Raw genomic sequence first — 20,562 nt, 5'->3', positions numbered from 1 at the left:
AACATCACTAAGCAAATGGATGACTGGCCCTCAACAATTAAAAAAAAAAAAAAAAAAGCAAACCCTAATGACAGGAGGGAATCTGATTTCCAGAGTTACATTATAATATTTAAGATATCCAGTTTGCAACACACTATTCTAAGTCATAAAAAGAAAAAAGAAAAGGATGGTTCATTTGTTAAGAAGAAAGAAAGAAGAGAAATGAACAGAAAGCATCCCTAAGGAAACACAGATATTGGGATTACTAGACAAAGATTTTAAACCAATTGTCTTAAATTTCCTCAAAGAGCTAAACAAACCATAAACACACACACAAAAAAAGGAAACCAAGAGAAGAATGTATGAACAAGTAGAAAACATTAATAAAGAAATATTATACAAAAGAACCAAATAGAAATTATAGAGCTGAAAAGTTGAATAGCTGAAATAAAAATTTCATTAGAGGAGCTCAACAGCAGATTTGAGCAAGAAAGCAGGAAAATGTAAACTTGAAAAAGCACAACTGAAATTGTTCTAACTGAGGAGCATAAAGGAAAAAGAATGAAGAAAATGAACAGAGCCTAAGGGACCTGCGGGACAACATCAAGCATACCAACATACTCATTAAGGAGTCCCAGAAAGGAAAGAAAGATGAAAGGACAGAAAGAATATTTAAAAATGTAATGACTGGAAGTTTCCCAAATGTCATCTAGATATCCAAGAAGCTCAATAAACTCAAAGGACAGTAAATACATAGATATCCACAGACAGACATAATCAAAATGTCAAAAGACGAAGATAGAAACTTGAAAGCAGCGACAGATAAGTGACCCCTAATGTACAAAAAAAATTTTTTTTTTAATGTACAAGAGAGTCTCAACAAGTTTAACTGTTGATTTTTCATCAGAAACCATTGAGACAAGAAAATAGTCGAATGATGTATTTAAGGTACTGGAAAAAAAATACAGAAACAAAACTATGAACCAAGATGTCAATATCTAGCAAAACTATCTTTCAAAAATGAAGGTGAAATTAAGACATGCCCAGATACACAAAACCTGAGGGAGGGTGTTAGCAGCAGAACTGCCTTATGAGAAATGCTACAGGGAATCATCCTGGCTGGCACGGAAGGACACTAGACAGTAACTTGAAGCCATAAAAAGAAACGAAGACTCTGTAAAGGTAACTACTTAGATAAAACAAAGTCAGTAATATTTTTATATCACGCCTCTCTTTTTCTCATATATGATTTAAAGCACAAATGCATAAAAATACTTATACATCTCTCTTAATGGACACACAATGTATAAAGATGCAATTTTTGTAACAGCAACGTAAGTAGGGGAGGTAACTGAGCTGAATAAAAGCAGAATGTTGTATACTGTTGAAGCTAAATTTGTATTAATTAAAAGAAGATTGTTATAAACATAAGATATTAATTGTAATCCTCATGATCACCACTAAGAAGTTAAAAAATATAAGGAAAGGAAATAAGGAGAGGATCAAAATTGTACACTTGAAAAAAATCAGTCAAACACGAAAGTGGACGGTAGTGAAGAAAATGAGAAACAAAATACGTATATGACCTACTACAAAGTAGAAGACATAAGTCCTTCCTTATCATTAATCGCTTTAAATTTAAATAGATTAAATTCACAATTGGGATCATTAAAGTTGTGTGTCAACTTTGTTGGACCATGATTCTCAGTGCTTTGGCAGTTATGATGTAGTTTAGCAGTCGTATAACGATGCAATCATTTCCATGATGAGATGTGATATAATGTGATTACCTCCATGATGGGATCTGCTGTGAGTAGCCAATCAGATGTAAGGGAGTTTCCTCGGGGGTGTGGACTGCATCCAATATAGGTGGACTTTCTGGCAAGGCTCTTGAGTTTTTGCTCACTCGGAATCCTGCAGCTGGCTCCTCTTCATCTGATCTCAAGTTTTTGGGACTTGAACTCTCAGCTTACCTTCCAATTTTGGGATTCACCAGCCTCCGCAGTCTGTGAGCCACGGCCTGCCAGCTTACCTGCCGATCTTGAGATCTGTCAGCCTTTGCAGCCTGTGAGCCACAGACCTGTTGTATGACCTGCAGATCTTGAGTTCTGCAGTCCCTGCATCTATGTGAGTCAGGAGAAGCCACAAGCCTGACCCATGGACTTGAGACTTACCAGCCTCTACAGCCTCGTGAGCCATTTTCTTGATATAAAGCTATTTATATATAAATATATATATATACACCTCACTGGTTTTGTTTCTCTAGAGAACCCAGCCTAAGATACCAATTAAAAGACAAACATTGGCAGAATGCATAAAAAAATCATTCGATTGCTATCAAGCTGATCTGACTCATGGTGACCCCTCCCCTCATGTGTGTCAGAGTAGTACTGACACACAAGTGTGTCAGTTCAATGGCTAATTTTTCAAAAGTAGATCACCAAGCCTTTCTTCCAAAGTGCCTCTGGGTGGACTCAAACCTCCAACATTTTGGTTAGCAGCTGAATGCATTAACCGTTTGTACCTCCCAAGGACTACAACATGTATCTATGTTTATTTCTGTATTACTTCTCTTTATACTATATACATACATACACACATACACACACATAGACATCCATGAGTGGTTCATACAGATGCTTTGGACTTCAACTAGCAGGGCTCTATTAATTATTGATAGAAAAGTACTGATACCAGTTATAAATGCGTATTTGTCCATTTCCCCTTTCAGATTTATTAGTTTTTGTATTTTGGAGCCCTGTTGTTAGACACGTACACATTTAGGAGTGTTGTATCTTTTTGGAGAATTGAACCTCTATTATGTTATGTCCCTACTTATTCCCAATAATACTCCTTTTTCTGAAGTATAATTTGTCTGATATTAATACAGCCACTGCAGTAGAACTGGATAATTTTCAACCATTTCAAGAGGTAGCATAAGATCAAGAACTGATGGTATAAAAGGAAGAAATCGAAGCTGCATTGAAGGCATTGGTGAAAAACTATCCTCTCTCCACCATCTTCACTAACTCTGACACCAACTGTCCCTCACACAGCACTCCCTACTTCTCTGCTGGGTTCAATAACTCATTGCAATGGCCACACAGAACTCATAGTCCATATTCACGATTATGGGGTTTATTAGGGAAGTAACAGTTATAGCTCAGGCTCAAAGACACTCAGAATACAGTTCTTCTATCAGGACAGCCTCTTCCCTCCTGTGCTGATAGGCGTGCCTCTGCCTGGCCTTGGGCCGGCCTCTCTCCAAAGGCACTCAGCTTTCCTTCTCCCTGGGCCATCATCTCCTATAGCCAGGTCCCTGTTGCTCGGTCTCTCCTGCCATGGCATCTTACCATCTTCAGGGTTACAGCTTCCTCTCTCTATCTCAGTCTCCTGCTTCTAGGAGCTTCTCAGTGCAGGGATCTCAGGTCCATAATATACGCTCGGCTCTTGGCTGTTCTTCCTTGATGGGAGTTGAATCCTCCTCTTTGCTCTGGAACTGGTTCTCTTTGAAGGGAAAATAAACAATCCCCTTGGTGAGCCACAATTACCCTATCACACAGTCCTGCCCAAGCACCAGGGTGGATGTTATAAGACCATGGCTAGAAAGGCCACACAAAGTAAACAATCACATCACAGTACCTTGGACTCATTTTTCAAGTGAAGTACCAAAAATCCCATACAAACAGATTGGTAAAGAACATAATCAATAGCAAGAACATTTTCATACTTATGTTTTCTGTATTTGGAAGAAATCTATAGCACTATTCTTATTTTGCCAATTCACAGGGATCACAGAGATTAGTGGTAGATGTTGCAGTACCAGAAAACTCTCTGGTGAAACAGTCTGTGAGCAGTCTTACAAACATGGATATTCCACTAGAGTCAAAAGAATGACGTTACATATCATCAAAGAGAACATTTCAAGATCTAGCCTGAAGTACAATGTTGTCACTAATAGGCTAAAATCCATACACTTACAAGGAAGACTAGTTTATACGACTATTCAAATTGATGCACCAACCACTAATGCCAAAGATAAAGAAATTGAAGATTTTAAACAACTTCTGCAGCCTGAAATTGATCAAACATGCAATCAAGATGCATTGATAATTACTGGTCATTAGAATGTTAAAGTTGGAAACAAAGAAGGAAAAGTAGTTGGAAAATACAGCATCGATGAAATAAATGACACCAGAAATCTCATGAAAGAATTCTGCAAGACCAGTGACTCATCCACTGCAAATATTTTTTTTCAACAACATAAACGGCAGCTATACGCGTGGACTTTACCAGATGGAATACACAGGAATCAAACTGACTACATCTGTGGAAAGAGAAGATGGGAAACCTCATATCATCAGTCAGAACAAGGCCAGGGATCGATTGTGAAACAGACTGTCAATTGCTCATATGGGAGTTCAAGTTGAAACTGAAGAAAATTAGAATAAGTCAAAAGGGGCCAAAATATGACCTTGAGTATATCTCACCTGTATTTAGAGACCACCTCAAGAACACATTTTACGTGTTGAACACTAACGACTGAAGACCAGACGAGCTGTGGAATGACATCAAGGACATCACACATGAAGAAAGCAAGAGATCCTTTAAAAGACAGGAAAGAAAGAAAAGACCAAAACGGATGTCGGAAGAGACTCTGAACGTTGCTCTTGAATGTCGAGTAGCTAAAGTGAAAGGAAGAAATGATGAAGTTTTGAGTATTGAGACGCCACCAGTGATCCCTCTTACAAAAAAAGACCAGAAAAAACAAGTGAAGCGATTATATTTATGACAAGCTAGGAGCCCTGAACACCAAAGGTAAAGTTAGAAAATGGACTCAGCGGCAGGGGGAGGGAGAGACTATTCAGAAGTGGAGAGGAGTTACTGGACCTGAATAGCCAGGAACCCTCAGGCACCATTCCCTGGAGCGACTGCAGTGGGGCTGGCAGTAACGTTACAGAGACGCTTCGCTCACGGAAAGACAGCTAGTTGCACAGACCACTCACACCTCCAGAACAAGAGAAGAACAACACTCTCGGCAAAAGCTAATTACTTGTGTTTATTTTACCACGCCCCCAGCCCCCAAGCCGGCTTCAGTGGCTGTCAACTTCCCTGGGCCTGAGATAGGCCCTGGTACCACTCTGAGCCATTTTTCCATCCTTGAAGAAGGTATAAGTTCGCAACTGGGGGAAAGATAATCTGCCAGCTCAATTAAGCTGGGGAGCTCAGGACAGAAGCAGCTCTTGTTCAGGCACAAACAGTCCATGGGCTTTGAATACCTTTCACCCCAGCACGGACCTGTGTGGGCCCATTTCAGGAGAATAGGCCCTTGTTGCCAGACTGCAACTGTTTCAGGTGGACGGTGGAAAGATGGGTGTTTGATGTTTGACACTGCTTTGCCTATTAAACAGGGTCTTCACCTACCCACATCAGGGGCCTAAGGACTGGTGGCTCCACCCACAATACCTAGCCACCTGTGACAGGGCTCCAAGGATAAGTAGTACCGCCCAGAACTTACAACCAAAAGCATTGGGTGCCCATCGCCCTTCTGCAGAACCCACCCGTGTGCTCTACAGAACAGGGATGCACTTTCCTCACAGACACTCAGAGCACAGCTGTCAGCCCCCTGCCTTGATCAGACTCTGACCCCCTACTGCAGCCAGATACTTCTGCCTACACCAATAACCCCTGCCCCTCTAAGACTGTAGGACAGAGCCTGTACCACACACTTTATGAACAACTACCTGGGCACCTGAGTTGAATCCATACAAGAAAAGTAAATGAACTCCTAGGCTCATATGCCTGGTAACAGTGCTAGCCATCTGGTGATAGTATATTAGAGCTTCAAAGGTGAAAGTAATCAACCTAGTGCACTCAAGCAGCTTATTTGGGTATACCAAAACTAAACAAAGCAAGAAGCTAGGATACAAAAAGCAAGCATAAAATAAACTAATACAATAACTTATAGATGGCTCAGAGACAACAGTCAATATCAAATCACATAAAGAGGCAGACACGGGGGCAGGACCAAGATGGCTGACTAGGTAGAAGATTCCGCTTATCCCTCTTGAAACAAAGACTCGAAAAAACAAGTGAACTGATTACATAAAGGACAATCTACAAACCCTGACCATCAAACACAGAACTAAGGAGTTGACCTGAGTGACGGGGGAGTGAAAAGCCACGCTGCAGCAGGGACCGCTTCCAGAGCCAGTGTCCCACGCCACAGCCTTGAGCCCTCGCGGTTTCCTGGTGTCAGAGTGGTGGGGCTGATTGTGGCTTACTGAGACAGGGAAGAACAGATATAGGCCCAACCCTCAGGACCAACCTCAGAGGGGACCCAGGCAGCACACACAGGCTCCACACAGACGCGGCTGACAGGGAAACGAAAAACTATAGGGAAGCAGCGACTGGTTTTGGAGCCTGGAGTGCAGAGTCCCAGAAAGGAAACCCTGGTGCTGGGCTTTGGACTAAGTGTGGGGGAGCCAATTGTGGATTCCTGAGACGGTGTGAGCATGGACGCAGCCCTAACCCTCTGGGACAGTCTCAGCAGGGATCCAGCCACCACACACGAGCGACACAATGCTCTGGAATCTCAGAAAAAACAGTCCTCACCAAACAACATAAGTAACTTTCTATATTTTGCCAGGCTACTCTCTTCTATATATCTGATTCCACCCCTCATTGTCCCAGCCAGCTTCATTAACATTGGAATTCTCTGTGCCAGAGAGTGAAGTGCACTGCTGGATTTTTTTTCTTCTTTCTTTTCTAACCCATTCTCCTGGCCTGAGAAAAGCAGCATTTAACAATCAAAGAAAAAATCCTTCCCTGACTTCCCTAAACTGAAATAACAATACAGAATCAGCTCCATCCAGGCATTAACAGACCCATAGTCTTTGGCTTTCACCCTACAGGTAACTAGGTGGCTATTACAATGTAAAGGCAATTCTGATAGAGATCTGACCATAATTGTTTTAGCTCAGCAGTGGAAAGGCAAGTTTTGGAGGTCAGATACCTCTCTACCTATTAAACAGAGCCCTCGCTGATCCGCACCAGCGAACTGAGGGCTGAGACTCCACCCACATCACCTAGCCACCTGCTAGAGGGGTCTGAGAATAGTGACGCCTACCCAAGCATTGGGTGCCTAAGATACAGCTGCAAAGCCCACGCACCAGAGTGCTCTAGAGAATAGAGCCACACCTACCTCACTGTCACTTGAAGGAAGGCTGTCAGCATCCTGCCCTCCTCGAAATGTGACCCCATGCCACTAATAGAAACTGGTGCATACAACCATCACCACTACTCCTCTAAGATAATACGTGAGAGCCTACACCACACACTAGGTGACCAGCTATCAGGACACCTGAGCTGATTCTATTCAAGAATAGTGAATGGACTCATACACTTATATACCTGGTAACAGCTCAGGCAAGCTGGTAATAGGACGTAAGTGATTCAAAAGCTACATCAATCACGATACCACAATCTAGTAGCCCATCTGGGTGTATTGTAACAAAACAAAATAAGAAGATAAGACTCAGTGAGCAAATATAAAAGAAAATATTACAATATCTTATAGATGGCTCAGAGACAGCAGTCGACATCAAATCACATGAAGAAGCAGACCATGATTGCTTCTACAAACCCCCAAATCAAAGAATCAAAATCATTCCCAGATGTAGATACATTCCTAGAATTGCCAAATGTAGAATATAAAAAAATTATATACAGAATTCTTCAAGACATCAGGAATGACCTCACAAATGAAATAAGGCAATCTACAGAAAACACCAAGGAATACACGGATAAAGCAGTTAAAGATATCCAAAAGATTATTCAACAACATAGTGAAAAAATTAATAAGCTGTAAGAATCCATAGAGAGACAGCATTCAGAAATCCAAAAGATTAACAATAAAGTCACAGAATCAGACAACTCAATAGGAAGTCACAGGAGCAGAATCGAGGAACTGGAATGAAGAGTGGGGGAGCTGGAGGATAAGACAATTGACACAAATATAGTTGAAGAAAAATCAAATAGAATTTAAAACTATGAAGAAACCCTAAGAATCATGAGGGACTCTATCAAGAGTAATTTGCGTGTGATTGGAGTTCCAGAACAGGGAGGGATAACAGAAAATACAGAGAGAACAGTGGAAGATCTGATGGCAGAAAAATTCCCTGGCATTGTGAAAGATGAAAAGATATCTACCCAAGATGCTCATCGAACCTCATACAAAACAGATCCCAAAAGAAAATCACCAAGACATATCATCAAACCTGCCAAAACCAAAGATAAAGAGAAATTTCAAAAGCACCCAAGGATAAACGAAAAGTTACCTACAAAGGAGAATCAATAAGTTTGCACTACTCGGCAGAAACCATGCAGGCAAGAAGACAATGGGATAACATATATAGAGCACTGAAAGAGGAAAAACTGTCAGCGAACAATCATATATCCAGCAAAATTCTAAAACATGAAGGTGAAATTAAGATATTTACAGATAAACACAAGCTTAGAGAATTTGCAAAAACCAAACCAAAACTGCAAGAATTACTGAAGGAAATTCTTTGGTCAGAAAATCAATAATATCAGATACCAACACAACACAAGGTCACAGAACAAAACATCCTGATATCAACCCAGATAGGGAAATCACAAAAACAAAATAAGATTAATTAAAAAAATTACTCAAAACAGGGAATCATTGATGTGATTATGTAAAAGATTACGATAGTGAAAAAAGAGGGACTAAATACAGGAGGCTTAGAAATTACATATGGAGAGGAAACCAAGGCGATACAGGGCGAAACAACTTAGGTTTTTACTTACTCAAACCAGGGTAAATATTAAGGTAACCACAACAAGGTCTAACAATTCCATACTTCAAAATAAAAACCAAGATAAACATAACGACTCACCAAAATAAATTCAACTACTATAAAAAGGAGGAACACACATTCTACAAAGAAAAACTCAGCACAAAAAAGTAAATGGAAAATGAAATTGTCAAAAACAGGCATCAAAATGACAGCACTAAACTCATACTTATCTATAATTACACTTAATGTAAATGGACTAAATTCACCAATAAAGAGACAGAAAGTTGCAGACTGGATAAAAAAACACGATCAGTCTGTATGCTTCCTAAAAGAGACACGCTTTAGAGTTAAGAGACACAAATAAACCAAAACTGAAAGGATGGATAAAAATATATCAAGCAAACAACAATCAAAAAAGAGCAGGAGAGGCAATATTAATTTCCAACAAAATAGACTTTAAAATTAAATCCACCACAAAGGATAAAGAAGGACACTACATAAAGATTAAAGGGACAATTTACCAGGTACATATAACCGTATTAAATATTTATGCACCCAATGATAGGGCCGCAACATTCATAAAACAAATGTTAACAGAATTAAAAAGTGAGATAGACACCTCCACAATTATAGCAGGAGACTTCAACACAACACTCTCGGTGAAGGATAGGAAATGCAGTAAGAAGCTCAATAGAGACACGGAAGATCTAAGTGCTACAATTAAACAACTTCACTTCATAGACTTATACAGAACACTCCACCCAACAGCTGCAAACTATAATTTCTTTTCTAGTGCACATGAAACATTCTCTAGAATAGATCACATATTAGGTCATAAAACAAGCCTTTGCAGAACCCAAAACATTGAAATATTATAAAACATCTTCTCTGAACAAAAGACCATAAAAGTAAAAATCAATAACAGAAAAACCAGGGAAAAGAAATCAAATGCTTGGAAACTGCACAATACCCTGCTCAAAAAAGACTGGGTTATGGAAGACCTTAAGGAGGGAATAAAGAAATTCACAGAATTCAACAAGACTGAAAACACTTCCTATGAAAACCTTTGGGACATGGTGAAAGCAGTGCTCAGAGGTCAATTTATATCAATAAAGGCACACATATTAAAGAAGAGCCAAAATGAAAGAACTGTCCCTACAACTTGAACAAAGAGAAAGAGAGCAACAAAAGGAACTGTCAGGCACCAAAAGAAAGCAAAAAATAAAAACTACAGCAAAATTAAATGAATTAGAGAATAGAAAAACAATTGAAAGAGTTAACAAGGCCAAAAACTGCTTCTTTGAAAAAATGAACAAAATTGATAAACCATTAGCCAGACTGACTAAAGAAATACAGTAAAACAAACCAATAATCCAAATAAGAAATGGGATGGGCCATATCACAACAGATCCAACTGAAATTAAAACAATCATATCAGATTACTACAAAAAATTGTATTCTAACAAATTTGAAAACCTAGAAAAAATGGATGAATTCCTAGAAACACACTACCTACCTAAACTAACACAAACTGAAGTAGAACAACTAAATAGACCCATAACAAAAAAAGAGATTGAAAAGGTAATCAAAACACTCCCAACAAAAAAAAGCCCTGGCCCTGATGGCTTCACTGCAAAGTTCTACCAAACTTTCAGGGAAGACTTACCACTACTACTGAAGGTATTTCAAAGCATAGAAAAGGACGGAATACTACCTAACTCCTTCTATGAAGCCAGCATAACCCTGATACCAAAACCAGCTAAAGACAACACAAAAAAAGAAAATTACAGACCTATATCCCTCATGAACATAGATGCAAAAATCCTCAACAAAATTCGAGCCAGTAGAATTCAACAACATATCAAAAAAATAATCCACCATCACCAAGTAGGATTTATACCAGGTATGCAAGGTTGGTTCAATATTAGAAAAACAATTAACGTAATCCACCACATAAAAAAAGGACAAGAACCACATAATTTTATCAATTGATACAGAAAAGGCATTTGACAAAGTCCAACACCCACTCATGATAAAAACTCTCAGCAAAATAGGAATAAAAGGAAAATTCCTCAACATAATAAAGGGTATTGATACAAAGCCAATACCCAGCATCATCCTAAATGGAGAGAGCCTGAAAGCATTTCCCTTGAGAACGGGAAACAGACAAGGATCCCCTTTATCACTGCTCTTACTCAGCATTGTGCTAGAGGTCCTAGCCAGAGCAACTGGGCTAGACAAAGAAATAAAGGGCATCCAGATTGGTAAGGAAGAAATAAAATTATCTCTATTTCCAAAGACATTATCTTATACACAGAAAACCCTGAGGAATCCTCAAGAAAACTAATAGAAGGGTTCAGCAAAGTTTCAGATTACAATACAAACACACAAAATCAGTTGGATTCCTCTATATCAACAAAAAGAACATTGAAGAGGAAATCATCAAATGAATACCATTCACAGCAGCCCCCAAGAAGATAAAATACTTAGGAATAAACCTTACCAAAAATGTAAAAGAGCTATACCAAGAAAACTACAAGGTACTACTGCAAAAAAAACAAAAGGGACCTACGTAATTGGAAAAACATATCTTGCTCGTGGATAGGAAGACAACATTGTAAAATTGTCCATTCTATCAAAAGCCATCTATAGATACAATGCACTTCCGATCCAAATTCCAATGACATTTTTTAAACAGATGGAGAAACAAATCACCAACTTCATATGGAAGGGAAAGAAGCCGCGGAAAAGTAAAGCATTACTAAAAAAGAACAAAGTGGGAGGACTCACTCTGCCTGATATTAGAACAAATTATACTGTCACAGTACTCAAAACAGCCTGGTACTGGTACAGCAACAGACACATAGACCGATGGAACAATATTGAGAATCCAGATATAAATCCATCCACATATGAGCAGCTGATATTTGCCAAAGACCCAGTGTCAGTTAATTGGGGAGAAGATAGTCTTTTTAACAAAAGGTGCTGGCGTAACTGTATAGCCACCTCCAAAAAATGAAACAGGACCCCTACCACACACCATGCAAAAAACTAACTCCAAATGGATCAAAGACCCAAACATAAAATCTAAAACGATAAAGATCATGGAAGAAAAAATAGGGACAACATTAGGAGACCTAATACATGGCATAAACAGAATACAAAACATTACCAAAAATGATGAAGAGAAACCAGATAACTGGGAGCTCCTAAAAATCAAACACCTATGCTCATCTAAAGACTTCACCAAAAGAGTAAAAAGACCACCCACAGACTGGGAAAAAGTTTTCAGCTAAGACATCTCCACCCGGTGCCTGATCTCTAAAACCTACATGACTCTGCTAAAACTCAACCACAAAAAGACAAACACCCCAATTAAAAAATGGGCAAAGGATATGAACAGACACTTCACTAAAGAAGACATTCAGGCAGCTAACAGATACATAAGGAAATGCTCTCGATCATTAGCCATTAGAGAAATGCAAATCAAAACTACAATGAGATTCCATCTCACTCCAACAAGGCTGGCATTAATCCAAAACACACAAAAAAATAAATGTTGGAGAGGCTGTGGAGAGACCGGAACACTTATACTCTGCTGGTGGGAATGTAAAATGGTATACAACCACTTTGGAAATCAATTTGGTGCTTCCTTAAAAAGCTAGAAATAGAACTACCATACAACCCAGCAATCCCACTCCTCGGAATATATCCTACAGAAATAAGAGCTTTTACACAAATAGATACATGCACTTCCACGTTTATTGCAGCACTGTTTACAATAGCAAAAAGATGGAACCAACCAAGGTGCCCATCAATGGATGAATGGATAAATAAATTATGCTATATTCACACAATGGAATACTGCACATCAACAAAGAACAGTGACGAATCTGTGAAACACTTCATAACATGGAGAAACCTGGAAGGCATTATGCTGAGTGAAATTAGTAGCAAAAGGTCAAATATTGTATAAGACCACTATTATAAGATCTTGAGAAATAGTTTAAACTGAGAAGAACATATTCCTTTGTTGTTATGAGGGGGGGAGGCAGGGAGGGTAGGAGAGGGGTATTTACTAAAGAGATAGACAAGAACTACTTTCGGTGAATGGAAGAACAACACTCAACACAGTGGAGGTCAGCACAACTGGACTAAACCAAAGCAAAGAAGTTTCCTGAATAAACTGAATGCTTCGAAGGTCAGCAAAGCAGGGGCAGAGGTTTGGGGACCATGGTTTTAGGGGACATCTAAGTCAACTGGCATAATAAAATCTATTAAGAAAACATTCTGCATCCCACTTTGAAGAGTGGCATCTTAAATGCTAGCAAGCAGCCATCTCAGATGCATCAATGATTCTCAGCCCACCTGGATCAAGGGAGAATGGAGAACACCAAGAACATAAGATAATAACGAGCCCAAGAGACAGAAAGGACTACATGAACTAGAGATTACATCATCCTGAGATCAGAAGAACTAGACAGTGCCGGGCCACAACCAATGACTGCCCTGACGGGGAACATAACAGAGATCCCTTGAGGGAGCAGAACAGTGGGATGCAGACCCCAAATTCTCATAAAAAGACCAGACTTAATGGTCTGACTGAGACTGGAAGGACCCCAGTGATCATGGCCCCCACACCTTCCGTTTACCCACTACGGGAACCATCCCCAAAGCCAGTTCATCAGACATGGGTTGGACTAGACAATGGGTTGGAGAGGGATGCTGGTGAGGCGTGAGCTACTTGGTTTGGGTGGACACTTGAGACTATGTTGGCATCTCCTGCCTGGAAGGGAGATGGGTGGGTAGAGGGGCTTAGAAACTGGCAAAATGGTCACGGAAAGAAAGAGTGGAAGGAGGGAGTGGGCTGTCCCATTGGGGGGAAAGTAATTGGGAATATGTAACAAGTTGTGTATAAGTTTTTATGTGAGAGACTGCCTTGATTTGTAAACTTTCACTTAAAACACAATAAAAATTATTAAAATAAAAAAAAAAGAAGCTGACCCATGATTGCTTCAACAAGCTCTCAGAACTAAGACTCAAGGAATCTTCTCGATGAAGGTGCAATCCTGGAATTACCAGATACAGAATACAAAAGATTAATATACAGAACTCTCAAAGATATCAGGAAGGAAATGAGGCAAAATACAGAACAAGCCAAGGAACACAAAGATAAAGCAGCTGAAGAAATTAAAAAGGTTACTCAAGCACATAATTAAAAATTTAATAAGCTGCAAGAAACCATAGAGAGACTGCAATCAGAAATTCAGAAGATTAACAATAAAATTACAGAGTTAGAAAACTCGATAGAAAGTAAGAAGAGCACAACTGAAGAACTGGAAGGCAGAATTACTGAGATAGAAGATAAAACTCTTGGGACCAATATATTTGAAAAGAAACCAGATAAAAGAATTTTAAATGAAGAAATCCAAAGAATCATGTGGGACTTTATCAAGAGAAATAACTATGAGTGATTGCAGTACCAGAACAGGGAGGGCTAACAGAAAATACACAGGGAACTGTTGAAGATTTGTTGGCAGAAAACTTCCCTGATATCATGAAAGATGCTCATCAAATTCCACATAAGGTGATCTCAAAAGAAAGTGACCGAGACATATAATAATCAAACTTGCCAAAATCAAACATAAAGAGAATTTTAAGAGAGGCTAGGGATAAAGGAAGTCACCAAAAAAGGAGAGTAAATAATGATAAACTTGGACTACTCAGCAGAAATCATGGAGGCAAGAAGGCAATGGGATGACTTATACAAAATATTGAAGGAAAAAAATTGCCAACCAGGAATCAAACCATAACCCTGGCCCTCTGGCCTTAGCCCTCTAACTCTAGCCCCTAAGCCCTAAGTCCCAAAGCCCCTAAGACCCTAAGCCCTTAGGTCCTAACCCCAAGGCCCTAAACTCTAACCCTAACCCAAACTCTAACCCCTATACCCTAAACCCTAACACCTAACCCCTAACCACCCTAACCTTAACGACCCTAACCCTAACCCTAACACTCGAACCCTAACCCTCTAACGCTAACCTGAAACCCTAACCCTCTAACTCTAACCCTCTAACCCTAGCCCTCTAATCCTAGCCCTAAACCTAACCCCAACCCCCAAACCCAACGCCAAACCCTAAACCTCAAATCCCTAGCCCTAAACCTAAGAATGAGTCTAAGCCTAACCCTATCACTTAACCCTAAACTGTAAACCCTAACACTTAAAACCCTAACACCCTTACCCCTAACACATTCAACCCTAACACCCTAAATGCCAAAACCCTAAACACTAACACCCTTAACCCTAACCCCTAAACCCTAAACTTAAACGCTAAACCATCTAACCCTCTAACCCTAATACCCTAACACTAAACCCTAAACCCTAACCCCAGCCCCCAGCCCTAACCCTCACTCTAAGCCTTAAACCCTAAACCTTAAGTCCTAAACCCTAGGCTCTAAGCCCTAAGCCCTAAACCCTAAGTCCTGAAACCCTAAACTCTAAGCCTTAAGCCCTAAACATAACCCTCTAACCCTAAACCCTAAAACCTTACCCCAGACCCATCCCACACCCCTAAACCTGAACCCCTAAACCCTAGCCCTAACCCCTAACCCTAAACCTCTAAACCATACCCCTAATCTTCTAACCCTAAACCTCCAACCCTAACCCTCTAACCCTAACTCTCTAACCCTAACCACAACACCAACCCCAACCTCTGAACTCTGAAACCCTAACCCCCTAACCCTAAGCCTCTGAACCCTAAGCCTAAACCCTCTAACCCTAAACCCTAACCTTCACCCCCTCACACCCTCACCTTCTCACTCCCTCACTCTATAATCTTCTCAACCTCTAACCCCCTCACCCTCTAACCCCTCACCCTCTAACTCCCTCAATCTCTAACCCCCAAACCTCTAACACCCACCCTCTTACCCCAAACCACATATCCCAAACAAACCCAACACCAACCCCAACCCTAAACCTAAATCCTGACCCCTAAAACCTAACCCAAACCCTACCGACTAAACCCCAAAACCCTAAACCCCCAAAACTGTAAACCCCAAACTGCAACCCCTAACACCTAACCTGTAAATCCAAACTCTAACCTCAAACCCTAAACCTAACCCTAACACCTAACCCCAACCGAAAAACCCTAACCCAAACCCTAACAACCCTAACCCTAACATCCCTAACCCCAAAACCCTAACCCCAACCCCTAACCCCAAACCCTAACAACCAGAACTCTAACAACCCTAACCCTAACATCCCGAACCTCAAACCCTAACCCTTTTTGTTAGCAGCCGTAGCACTTAACCACTAGCCACCAGGGTTTCCATGAGCAGTCACAGGAATAGACATATGCACACCCGTGTTCACTGCGACATTATTCACAGTAGCAAAAAGATGGAAACAACCTAAGTGCTCATCCACGGAGGAATGGATAAACAAACTACGGTACATACACACAGTGGAACACTACACGACAACGAAGACCAATGATGAATCTCTGAAACATCTCACACCATGGATGAATCTGGAGCGCATCATGCTGACTAAGTCAATCACAAAACGACATATACACTAAGAGACCACTATCATAAAAACTCATGAAAACATTTACACACAGAAACAATCCTTGATGTTCACCAGGCAGACGGAGAGTGGGTAGAGAAAAGCTAACTAAACAATAACCAAAAAAAACAAACCACCGCCGTCGAGTCGATTCCAGCTCATAGAGACCCTATAGGACAGATTAGAACTGCCCCATAGAGTTTCCAAGGAGCGCCTGGTGGATTCGAACTGCAGACCTTTGGTTAGCACCGGTGGGTCTTAACCACTATGCCATCAGGGTTTCCAACCAAACGACAGATATGTGGTAACTCTGGTGAAGGAAGAGACGGTACACAAGACTGGGAATCAACCTCAGCCTCACTCTAACCCTAACCATAACCCTAAACCACTTGTGCCCTAGCCTAGTAACCCCAGCCCTAACCCCGACCCCAGCCACCTAAAACCTATACCCCTAAACCTAACTCCCAAACCTCTAACCCCCCAACCTGAACCCCTAACACCAAACCCTAACCCTAATCCTCTAACCCTTCTGCATCTCTGGGCCTCTCGACTCTCCGTCTATTTCCTCCCTCCAAATCCTACTAACACTCAGTGGAATTTTGAAGTTTCAGCTGTGCTTTGCTTCTTGTTGTCTCCACCGGTCCCATCAAGGCACTGCATCATTTCTTTGCTCTGCTTCACTATTGAGTTCCAAAACCATGGCTTAGAATCACCTGACACTGAACCTCAGCGATTGGGGGCAAGGCCGCGAGAGGGCGTGCGCACCGCCGGTTCTGTTCTGCCCACCAGACCCTCCGAGCATGGGAACCTCCTGGACCTAAGACGGGACGAACTGGGTACCGCTCCAGTGGCGACAGCAGAAGCTTTTCTTCCCGAGGGACCCAACGCCCCAGGACGCTCTCTCAATACTCCCATTAATGCTGATTATCCTAACCCACTCCGTCTGCGAGACCTAGTGGGTCCTCGACCAGGCCCAGCCTTCACGACCCGCACCCCCCTGCCGTGGTCATGTACAGGAACCTGCAGGGCCGCGCCCTCCCCGCCCAAGCTCTGCCCCTCCACACCCTGATGCCCTGCAGGCCTCTACTAGGTCCCCGCCCAGGGGAGAGCTGTCGCCCCGCACGGGGAGGGGGGTGGGCCACGAGGAAACATTCGGAAACCACCCCCCAGGCACGAAGCCGACTGCCCGTATTGAGACCGTGTGAGCAGGGCTGCCCCGCCGACTGGAGCCTGCAGGGCATCACTCACGTTTGTCAGCTTCTCACCGCCCTCTAGGCTCAGGGTCCCAGAGCAGCCAACCCCCCCCGGGGGGGGGGCGGTCAGTCCGCAGGGGCTGGAAGATCGGGTTGGTGCCCATGGCTGGAGCGCTTAAAACCCTTACAAGCCCTCATAAACCGTCAGCTCCAGACCTTCAAATGTCAGCCCGAGAGACACCTAATCTCCAACCTAAAAAAAAAAACCACACCTGTTGCCATCGAGTCAATTCTGACTCATAGCGACCCTATAGGACAGAGTAGAACTGCCCCACAGAGTTTCCAAGGAGCGCCTGGTGGATTCAAACTGCCAACCTTTTGGCTAGCAGCCTTAGCACTTAACCACTACGCCACCAGGCTAACCCACTGAACCCACTGCCACCAGGGTAGAGGCTCCAAATCCCACCAGTTTGAGGAACCCTCAAATCCCCTCAGCACCAGAGACCGCGTCCACAGCCACCGGTACACAGCGCCGCACAAACGTTTAAGTTAACAAACAACATGGTTGCTCAGGACCCCTTCCTGCTACCCCCACCCCCGCCACCCAGAGGGGGAGCGGGACCCGGCACCCACACTGTTAACACACACTGAATCGCTGCTGCTTCCACAAGGAGTAGGATCCCCGCACTGCTCCACAGATTCCCAGGACCCCTTCCTTTCCAGGTGGGGCTGGGGCCGCGCCGACGCCCCAGCCCCGAGAGTAGACCAGCCGGGCGCGGGCGCGGGCGCGGGGTACCTCAGCCTCACAGGCACAGCGCCCAAAACAGTAAGGGGCAGTGGGGCCTTGGGCGGGGGATCGCTCTCTCCCCGCCCCTGGCACCCTACGGAGTCTGGTGGGGGTGGGACGACGAACGGGGGCGAATGCCCCGTCCTCAGTCTGGAGTCTCACCCCCCCGGGCGAACTCTGGGCCTTCGTTTCCCCCCCCCCGGCACAGGGAGCAGGTGGGGGGCGGGGGGGCAGGCGCCCATCCCCCAGCTTGGCCCGCAAACCCGCCCCGGGCAGAGGAGGGACCTGGGCGCAGCCCTGGACACGGCCTTTCTCCCCAAGCCCTTCAAGCCTCCAGGCCCGAGGGCACTCCGCAGCTGGATCCCGCGGCTGGACCCCCCCCCGCCACAAATCCATGGGGATGAAATTTCGCAGACCAGCTGCGTCTCCCGGGCCAGAGGCTCCCTCTCGCAGCCCTTAGAGTGGCTGCGTCCGCCTGGCCCCGAGCCGCGTCCGCCCCTGGGGATCACTCGAGACGGGGTACGCCGGAGGGGGCGATGCCAGCTGCTAACCCAACGTCCGGACTCTCCAACCTCTGGAGCCCACGGGCTGCTGGGACTGGAAACCGCCCTCCTGGCACCTTCCCTCCACACCTTCGAGGGGCCGGGCTTGTTCAGTCTGGGAGCGGGTCCCTCCACCCAGCTGCCGGAGTTTCATACCTTTCAGAAAACACGGCACGGAAAGCAGCACGAACACCACCCTCTCTAAGAAGCGCCATCGGCCCGGGCCCCTCACCACCCGTCCCAGGGCTTCCGGGAGTAACTGGCTGGACGGAGAGGAACATGGCTGCCGGCCCCGCCCAGCGGCCCGGGTGTGGGGCGGGCGTGGGGGGGTTGGGCCTCCAGAGGGGACGGTGGGGTCTAGAAGCAAGGACAACGCCAAGGTGTGAGGGATGAGGAGACAGGAGACGTCAGGAGAGGGCCCTCTCGCGCGCAGAGTTAAGTATTGGAGGTGCCAAGGTTAAGTGCTTCGCTAACTGAAAAGTGGGCCGTTGGAACCCACCAGCTCAGGGGTTGAAAAGATCTGGAGATGGGCTCCCATAAAGATTCTAACCAAACAAAATCCCAAACCAGTTGCTGTTGTATCATTTCTGACTCAGAGTAGAACTGCCCCACAGGGTTTCTGAGGCTATAAGTCTTTACAGAAGCAGACTGCCATGTCTTTCTGCAAAGAACCAACTGGTGGATTCGAACTGTCCACCCTTTGGTTAGCAGCCGAGCTCTTAACCACGGGTGCCACCAGGGCTGCGCCATAAAGACTGCAACCTAGGAAACCTTGTGAGGCAGTTCTAAGTTGTCATACAGGGTTGATATGAGTCAGAATCTCTTGATGGCACACAACCATGATTGTACTAAGAAAAATTCCTCCAGGTATCTGTCTACATGACCCCTGAAGCACACATGCATGCACGCTATCAAAGCAGTGCGGCCAAAGACAGGAAATTGGGATAGAGACATTATAGACTGCACACTGAAGTGATTTCTGAGGGGCATGCAGCTCAAGCGGAGGAGGTAGCATACAACTAAATGCCCTTCTACTTCTATTGTTCAATGGACTTGAGAAAGAATGTGTCCCAGGAGTTAACTGTAGCCCAGGAGAACTTGAAGACAGCAAATACAGAGGACCAGTCAGGATGCTTCTGCAGTGGTCAGGGTGAGGAGTGACGGTGGTAGTGCAGGTGGGAACAGTGGGCAGGCTTGAGGTGTACTTTGGAGCTTGAGCTGCCAAGAATTGCTGGTGGATCAGATGTATGGGATGAGGGGAATGGAGAATCAAAGGAGACTTCTAGAATTCAGGCTACCATGACAGCATGGTCACCAGAGGCATCCTCTACCACGTGGAAAACCATGGAGGAACAAACTTGAGAAACTGAGCAAAAGATTTTTTCTAGACATGTTAGATTTCGATGTCTGAGTTCGTCCAAGTGTGGAGAACAGTTCCCAGCTGTGGATACCACTCTGAGGTAGAGTAGTTTTCTGGGTTCTAAGAATTTGGAGATCATCAGCCTATAGCTGATTTGAAAGCCACTGGTGGTGCGATGATTATGCACTTGGGTGCTACCAAAAGGTCTGCAGTTTGAATCTACCAGTCGCTCCTTGGAAACCCTGTGGGGAAGCTCTACTCTGTCCTATAGGGTCCCTATGAGTCAGAATCCACTCGACAGCGACTTTTTTGTTT

General features: G+C 43.6%; 1 long non-coding RNA gene across 9 annotated transcripts in view; it reads right to left on the bottom strand.

The window, feature by feature from the left end:
• LOC135229182 (uncharacterized) overlaps nt 1-20,562 on the bottom strand; it is a 508,721-nt gene that overhangs the window by 380,452 nt on the left and 107,707 nt on the right. For all 9 annotated transcript variants that reach the window (XR_010319954.1, XR_010319958.1, XR_010319952.1 and 6 more), the window contains one exon: nt 3,333-3,486. This is a non-coding gene — a long non-coding RNA (uncharacterized LOC135229182). The remainder of the gene's footprint in view (nt 1-3,332; nt 3,487-20,562) is intronic.

This window comes from Loxodonta africana, unplaced genomic scaffold (genome assembly GCF_030014295.1).
Source record: "Loxodonta africana isolate mLoxAfr1 unplaced genomic scaffold, mLoxAfr1.hap2 scaffold_122, whole genome shotgun sequence".
NCBI lineage: Eukaryota > Metazoa > Chordata > Mammalia > Proboscidea > Elephantidae > Loxodonta > Loxodonta africana.
The sequence above is the reverse complement of the archived record's forward strand: the minus strand, read 5'-3'. Positions and strand labels throughout refer to the sequence as shown.